We start from the raw sequence: 9386 nt of genomic DNA on the forward strand, positions 1-9386 counted from the left end.
TTCATAAATTTTCTCGCAATTTCAGAATTCTCGATCGGAGTCCCTGATTTATGATCTGATAATTGCTGTCCTTATTACTCGTTCTGATATCGACTTGGATTGAGACTTCATCGTTCACATGAATTTCGTGTTCAATATCCAAGGTATTTCCGGCGGTTGAAGAATGTTTTTCTCACAGATTTTTTCCGAAGAAATATCTTGTCGCTGTCTGGTCTTTCGTGGAGCTATTTTTCTCATTTGAAAGTAATGGGGATAATTCGGAAACTGGCTAGGTACAACATTTGGCTTCAGTATCATTCTCTTACTGTTTTCTCTGTAATCCCAATCACTAAAATGCAGGCTCCAAACACGAGAACAATCGGATGGAATCCATGCACTACCCTTGTTTGATCTTTGCCTTGATATAGCGTTAACCCACTTTCTCCGAAGTTTTTTACTTGAAGGAATTTCATGAAACCTCACGCCAGAAGAATTTGGCTTCCCTTACTTTGATTTACAGAGAGGAACACAATTCACCATTTTACAGCCAGAAACCCACACATAAATCCTCGAAGTAAACGCGCGGGAACTAAACAACGTGGGTACGGAGATACGCTGGGTGCGGTAGCTGGCACTCCTAGCGGAGGTTTGTGATACTTAGAGCTCATGGTAAGCTGCATGTTAACCGCATACCATAGAGCAGGCAGTATAGGATTGAGACGGCGGTGGGGTGAATAGAAACAAAAACCAGGAAAATATAGTATTTTACTGTAAATAATACTGTAATTGTTGCAATTTAAAATTAGTAGGATATATTTGTGAAATAACATATACTGAAGAGAAATTCATGTTTCAATGGCATGTCCATACTGTTTTGTGGAAGCCATTGTCAAATAAAGTGGAGCTAAATCACCACGAGGAAATTGGTGCGGGAAAACTTCATTCAGACAGCAGGTAAAATGTTGGCGTAGGCCAATCTTATTTTATAAAATACTTAGTCTGATGTTTAATAACCGATATCATAAGTATGGCATTATTATAAATCTACATAAGTTTATACGGTATATCTAACCTCAATTTATTTTTCAGCAAAATGGTTGATTTGCGGGGTGAATAGAAACCGATAAAAACAAAGGATTTCATCATGCCCCGAACTTATAAACACGATCCTAGGAGCAAGTGCTATCACAAACATAAAGCCGAAGAAGCAATCCAAGCAGCAGTGGATGATATCACAAACAAAGGCCTCAGCTATGGGGACGCAAGCAATAAACATAAGAAATATACTATTCTGTATTGTACCATCATTTGACTCAAAAGGGTACCTACCATAAAGAAACAAGTTGGACAGACAGTATTAAATGAAGAAGAAGAAGAAGAGTTGCTTGAAGATAGATTAAGTGTACGGTATGTGCTGAGTGGGCTTACCCAGTGGACCCATATGATGCGAGGATTATTGTAAAATAATATCTTAATTCTCGTGGGAAGATCATAAAGAAGTTCAGAGACAATATGCCTGGCCAGGACATCATTTGTTTTCAAATTTTGCATTTTATCAACACCACCTAGATATTATCTAGGAAGTGTTGATTTTATACAGGACAGGCATAGGCTATATGTTTTAGTAGGCATTTCATGCACAGAAATACCATTTGACATTGTAAATGTGCAAATTTTAGAAATGTACCTGAATATTGTAAACTTTTATTCAATTTAACCTACTCATTTTGTACTGAATTTATTGACCAATACACATAAAAGTAGAGAAAGGATGTTTGTTATTATTCTACCCTTCTTATAACATTAATATTAGATGTAGACTGTTTCCAATCCCCAAAATTAAGGTACAATAGCAACATTATGGTAATATGTATGCCTGTTGCCATTCACCCCACTGACAGGTAAATAGAAACAGACATGTTTTATAAAAATATTTTGTGAAAGGCAACTGTCAGGACCATGATAATTTGACCAACACCCATAAAATGCCACAAAAATAATTTGTGTATCTTTCGTAAAGCGTTGTCCAAATAATTTCCAAAGTTAAAATTGTTTCTATTCACCCCATTTTACGGTACTTTAAATGCTGCTATTCTCACCTAAAATGGGTAGAAATTTACAAAGAGGACCGCAAGGATTATTATATGACATGTTACTTTAAATGCTGCTATTCTTTTACACATGGATCTTACATGTATATTTCCTCCCTGTCAACATTATTAGGAATTATGTATATACCTAACCTCAAATTATATTGAAAACACTTTTCATAATAATTAGAAATAGGGGAGTGTGTTATTCTTTGGATCAGTAGATTTGAGTTCATTACTTTGACACTCTGGGCAGCACAGTTTGTCTGGTGGCATCCATTGTGGTTTCGGTTCCAAGTTATTTAAGTGTAAAATATTTTGGTACTTGAAAGTATTTTTAATGTGATTTCAAATTGGCATATTAGTAGTTCTCATATGTAAAAGAGATTCCTTCAGTATTTACACTAAGTTAGTATGTAAATGGGCTAACCTATGTACAGGTTACATTTTTATTCTACCTAACCTATAAAAAGAAATTCATGTTTTTTTCTGAAATGGCTACATCATGTACCTCGGAACACGCACACCTATTGTACCCTGGAACATGTTCCAAGGTACAATAGGTGTTCCAAGGTACATTACAAGGTACATCGTGTTCTTTTAAATGCTATTTTGAAACATTATCTTGTCCTTATTCTGTATTCACCTGAATCCAACTCAGTATTAATAGATTTAGACCCAATTATCTGAAGTTGTCTACAGATCTTGATCTTCTCTTGATCAAAACAGACGTCCTCTCGTATCACTTCAAATCAGGCTCTTCCCCCACAGCTGAAGAAAGGAAACCAGGGAGCACCAGGGGAAGAAGGAAAGGGAAGTCAACAATCCTAACCGCTACTCCTGACAGATATGATCCCCAGCCTAACTTATCCGCTAGGATACCGTACACATAATCTATCTTCAAGCAACTCTTCTTCTTCTTCTTCTTCTTCTTCACTTAATACTGTCTGTCCAACTTGTTTCTTTATGGTAGATACCCTTTTGAGTCAAATGATGGTACAATACAGAATAGTATATTTTTTATGTTTATTGCTTGGGTCCCTATAGGAAAGGGCTGAAAGGAATATTTTCCATTCAGAAGAGGAACCTGATTTTGTGTCTAGTGGCAGTGAAGCAGATTATGCAGCTGATCTGCTGGAAGAGCAGCAAGAGGATGACTTTGCATTCGGCCTACACTTTGATCACACATGTCTTCCAGGAGAATTTGTTCTGATTCAGTTTCAAACAAAGTCTCTTGTACATTATGTTGGTAAAACACATGAATATGAGAATTGTTGGTCTGAGTATAAAATTCCATTTTTAAAGAGACAGGGTAACACTAAAAACTTCATCCTTGACAAGAATACACTATATGATGTTCCCGAGGAAGACTTATGCATATGAGTGTGGCTGGTTGTTTTCCAAGTTACCCCATTTGGAATGCCGTAATGCGTTGTCAAGCACTGAAGAAAATATGGGTGATTTAGGAAATGTACATATTTTGTTGAAACAATATGATGATGCAAATTTGCTTTACCCTAATATAATGGCATTATGGCAAGTATGCTTAACGTATAAGGAAAGTTTGAATGTTTTTGAGGCTAAATTTATAGATTTTCTTTCTGTTAGTAGGCTTCAAGTTAAAAGGAAAATTGTCCAGCTCTTAAATGTAAATTCATTGAATCGTGTGTAAGGAATGTGCCGATATTTTTGTAGACAAGTGTTTTAATATGACGATACACTGCTTTTAAATGAGAAAAAAGAAAAATCTAGCCGTGAACGTTCAGGCAGGAATTCTAAAGCTAAACAGGTAATGCATAAATGAAAGATCAAGCCATTTCACATCTTGATTATATGTCTAACCTCAGTCTTTAAATAATAACCTGTTAAATAATTCTTCATTCATTTATCCAGAATTGCTTTAGCAACTTTGAAGTTCATATCTTAGCAAATACAGTAGAGATAATATGCGACACTGAGCGAGATATCGAGGGACAGCTATTGGAGCTCACTCTAGCGGATAGATCTGAACAGTACTGATTCTCTCATAAGAGCACGTGTATTTTGGTGTTATTTGTGCGTTTTCAGTGAGTTGACGTAATTAAATAGTAGCGTGTGTCATTCCTTGATATCTCCTCTCAACATGATGGGAAAGGTATATGCTGTGTTTGGCTGCAGTAATTACGATGTAGAGAAAACTGCGCGGTCGTTTTTCAGGTTCCCTCGTAACAAGAACTTGTAGGTAATATTGTTTTTGCATATATATTCTTCCAGTGAAAGAGATTTTTATAGTACTTCATAATCTTCTGACTTGCTCGGCCCATATTTTAACTGGCATAAAATATAATACGCATATTTTATTCTACAGTGCAGCAATTAACCTTCAGACCGATGTGGTGTTGTAGGTGTGATCCCTGTGGGTTTTAAAATGTCACAGAAGCGATTTGGATAAGGTCTACAAGAAAGAAGGGACGTTACGCTTATATAATAATTATAAGATCTGTTCAGATCATTTCCAGGCCAGCGACTTTAGAAATCCTCGACAATACAGCCAAGGGTATGTTACATTTTTGCTCTAATTGTACGTAAATATTCCTTAAAGCATCACTATCGACAACATTTTCATACTTTTCTTTCTTTTATCCCTCTTCTCAGATTAAAGCCGGGATTTTATAGATTTTCTTTCTGTTAGTAGGCTTCATGTTAAAAGGAAAATTGTCCAGATTTTAATTGTTAATTCATTGCATCATGTGTGTAAGGAATGTGCTGATATTTTTATTGACAAGTGTCTTAATGTGATGATACATTGTTTTTAAATGAGGAAAAAAGACAAATCCAACCGAAAAAGATCAGGCAGGAATGCTAAAGCTAAAAAAGTAATGCATAAATGAAAGCCATTTCACAGCGGCCCATTTCATATCTTGTTTATGTGTCCAATTTTAGTCTCTGAATAATAACCTTGTAAATAATTCTTCATTCATTTATCCAGAATTACTTTAGCAACTTCGAAGTTAATATCTCAATAACACTTTCTTTCTAGACGTAATTTATTTATCCATTTCCGTATATATATATTTCCATTGATATTTGTATTTAGCGCTAATTTTCAGATCAAGCCAGTAGGAGCGCCACTTGCGACTTGTCTCCTTTTTCAACAAGGCTAAATCCGGAAGTGTCGCGTATTGTCTCTACTGTATTTGGTACGAGTTCGGTAAAATATATATGGTAATAATAAGGCAGAGGAGAAAATAACATTGAAAACTTAATCTATCTGCAATGTCACCGTTATTTATAAATAGGATCTTTATGTTAATCGTATTCTTACAGTTGGACTGGGTAACATAATACATATATGGTATTTTGTTGCCGGCTATTACAGCCATTCCAATAGTTTAGTTGAATACCGAACCGACAAATGGCACATAGAAACCACATCTTTAGCGCTCACATGGCTATTTCTAAAATCGAGACTCCTTTCCGCTCCTCACAAGCATTCTCTTTGCTTACAAGTTGTGCAGAAAAGAAGGTGTACAGTAGTGGCGCGCGGTGGTTTTGAAAAATGGGTACGCTGTCCAAAGTAGGACGTATTAATTACCAGACGTAGGAAGTATAATTTAAAGTGCATCATTATATAAACGAATGTAACCAAGCTGTAACCATATAGACTTACCTATGTGTAATCTCATGAAAATTGAAGAACTTCTAACCAGAGCGTACGGTATCATGTCAAATCCTTGGCTCTTCAGGAAACACAAAATAACGAGTGACATCACATCTATAGATTTAAAAAATCAATATAATTTTTAAAGCTGCAATTAACTCATTGAGATGTATAGAAATAGTTTATTTATGCGCAATGACATTGCATAATCCGTGAAAAAAGAAGACAAACTTGTCATTGTTGCGTTTTTGTATAAAAATTGTTACTTTATTCAGTTTCGTACATTAAAGTATTATCGGCTCAATTTATCTTGGTGCATTTGTGTACGGGGGTGAGGAGTAAGGAGGGAGCTGTCCCGGTTCCGATAGTGCTGCCAACTGAATGAAAATTAAATCTGAATTGAATCGAGAATATGATCGATCGATATGAAGTTTCTAAACCGTTATTATCTTAAGCCAACAACTATGTCACATACACATTATATACGTATAACATTATATAACATTACTCGATGCGAATCTTGTTCCTAGCATGAATTATATAGTTTGGCTTTGCTGTGTAAACAACAACAGTAATAGCACGTAAAGCGTTCGCCAGATGTCGCACAACGATGCTTTAGCGATTCATAGTTTGTGTTTCAAAGGTTGCCAGTACGAATCTCGAAGATTGCCGAGGTCGACCGATTCAGCACTAGGGTGTAAATGCATCAAGATAAAGTGTGCCGATAATACATAGATTAGTAGAAATCACATCTATTTCATGTATCACCCCTCACTATTCAGTTAAAAAACTCTTTGATCTCGTATGTATCAGAAAACTCTCTGTTCTGTTACACTTTTCATCCTTCAGCATTGAAGCCAACTTGAAATACCTCGGACACTAATGCAACAGCATTATGCATATTGCATTGTACACATAGGCCTATCAAAAATTGATAGTAACTTATTTGCTACGTTTTTGTGAGAAGATCTTCTATTGTCCACTGTATGCTCTACTACTAACAAAACTGTGCATTAAGTCCCTCCCTCTTTTGTTTTGTGAATGTTGTGATGACATTATCATAAAATGTGTCTGTGCTTTTTAGTTGTTGCAGAACATCCTTTTTTATGGACAGAGCTGCGAAGCCTGATAGCCGCTCTTGACTCTGATAAGTCTTAATCCTCCTGAGGGCTGAATACGATCTTTCAACTGACGCTGTTGTGCTTGGAACAGTTACTATTAGTACACCCAATTTGTACACTTCATGCAGGGCTGTATCTAATTGTTTGCTTTTCAGAGAACACACTAACTGATAAGGGTCTTGACCATAAAATTCATCAAACGAATACAGCATGGTAAGTTCATTCTTCAATCGGATAAAATCAAACAAGTCTTTATAGAACAGTTTAAGACTTTCAAAAGCAGAATGAGGAAAAGTAGCTTTGTACGCTTCATACTTCAGAGGATCCAACAAGGAAGTAAACTGTAATTGGTTTGAATAACCGAAATCGTTCGTCTAATTGTACAATAATGTTGTCAAAAATAGAGTGGTTAAGGAATTTCGTTGACATTATTAGATCTTCTTCCCGACATTGTCGTTTAGTTGGTAGAGAGTCTTCGAAACCATGATAGACCAGAGTCTCGGCCCAAATTACGTCACACTTTTCCTGAGGTTTAGTATCTCTCTTTTGATTTCCTGAACTTTTTGGGAGCAATATAGGACGTCTAAATGCTTGGATTAAAGGATATTGAAAAGGATATCAGTGAAGGTGAAAATGTTGCTAAAAATCAGTAACAAAAAGGAAGTTTCAGCGCTGGTTAGAAATTTCATGAAACCTTGTGCCGCTACAACTGTTTCACTATCCCAGTTTGAGCTTTCATCTAAAACATTCCGAAAGAATTCAAGGAATGAAGTGCGATGTTCTTTCACTGTGTGAACAAGATGAGATGAAAAATTCCACCGTGTTGAAGCATTTCTAGGCATCCTCTTTGCGGTAAATTCTTTCAGTTCATGAGATCGTTTAGAGGACTTGTGAAAAAATGATCCTAATCCCGTTAAGGTCTGAAAAAATATTCTACATTCCTTGATACAGGATAATGACTGTGACAAAATCAGATTAAGCTTGTGACTAAATAAATATGGAAAAATATGGCCTTCGGAAAGAGTTCTTGTACTTGTGTGGACGGCCATCACAGCTGCTCCGTCGAACTTTGTGCAACCAACATGTAGTTTAAGTCAAACTCAGTAACAATTTTTTTCACATGTACAAACAAACCACTGGCTGTTCGATCTGCACTGACATCAGTGAAAGAAATGAACCTTTCGTGAACTTTACCACTTTCAGAACCAACGTATCTCAGAGTGGTTGATAGTTGAGACAAATTCATAATGTCTGAAGTCTCGTCAAGAAGAAGGGCAACGAAAATAGCGTGTTTTATTTCTGACTTCACTTTTTCCAAAACTACATCACTGACTGCCCTTATTAAGTCATTTTGTATCCTGTTTGAAGTCCCGCGGAACACGGTCGATGTTTCTAGGTGTGAACTTAACGTCGCATCGTAAGTGGCGAGTAAGTTTAATGCACCCAAATAAGCACCCCTGTTCAAAGAATCTTCACCCTCAGAATGTCCACGGAATGGTAATTCGCGAGTAGCTAAAAAACACACAACATCAATCAATCGCTTGAGCACCTTTCTGTTTTTCCGAACGGTCTCATTTTATTGTACAGTGCTTGCACGCAATTGAGCATCAAGCTGAATATCAATTTTAGATTTTCCAATAGTGCAGAAATGTGTGACTGCGATTTCTCATGCTTTTGAATGGCATTGTGCAAGTTACTGAGATTATCATAACCAACGTCAGACCAAACAGTTCGGTCTCTTGCAAAGAGTAAACATGGCCAGCAAACAGTTTATTAAATTTGTAACTTCCAGCAATCCATTCTATTTTACTGTACTGTGAAGTTTGGAAATGGCGTACTTACTCTTGACTTTTGTTTTTATGCGTCCCTTTAATGTTGGGCATATCTGGAGAAGATTTTCCAGATTGAACAATTTCTAGTTTCTCACATGGCAAATATTACGATAGTTGAAACTAATAAGAAATTACCGTACCGTATATTTCACTAATACTTCTACGTAAATACACAATTATGCACTCACGACACAGCACTGTCCACGTTCATGTTATTATTATGAAAATTATTAGAACGTACGCCCCTACAAACACGCCACATGGTCCACAACAACGCTGGTACCTACTATATGGTAGGCAAGTTTTTCTCACACTGTTACATTTAAGAAAAAATAATTTTCAATTCTAAAATGAACTGGGTATTCGTACTTTTAGAACATTCTTCACTGCTGTCAGTTATCACTCGCAAGAGCTGTTTCAGCAATAACCCAAATCACAATAAATAAACGTATCATAAAACAGCACAAAGTTGCTTCACACTGCTAATGCGATCAAGCCGGGCAGCGTTGAGTTGTCGGCATACCAAGCTCGCTTACTGGCGCGGTTACTACGCATGCGTCACTTTGAACTCAACGCTAGGCGAGCCAAGCGGTAGGTGTGTCGCGTACCCTCGCTAATGCAGAAATTCGTACTGCAGAATAACCTTCCTGCATACTGCAGAAAATTATCTTAGTTTAAAAAATAGCATTGCCAACTGACAAGATAAAATTATTTGTTGCACTTA

The sequence above is a fragment of the Anabrus simplex genome, chromosome 10, assembly GCF_040414725.1.
Source record: "Anabrus simplex isolate iqAnaSimp1 chromosome 10, ASM4041472v1, whole genome shotgun sequence".
Lineage (NCBI taxonomy): Eukaryota > Metazoa > Arthropoda > Insecta > Orthoptera > Tettigoniidae > Anabrus > Anabrus simplex.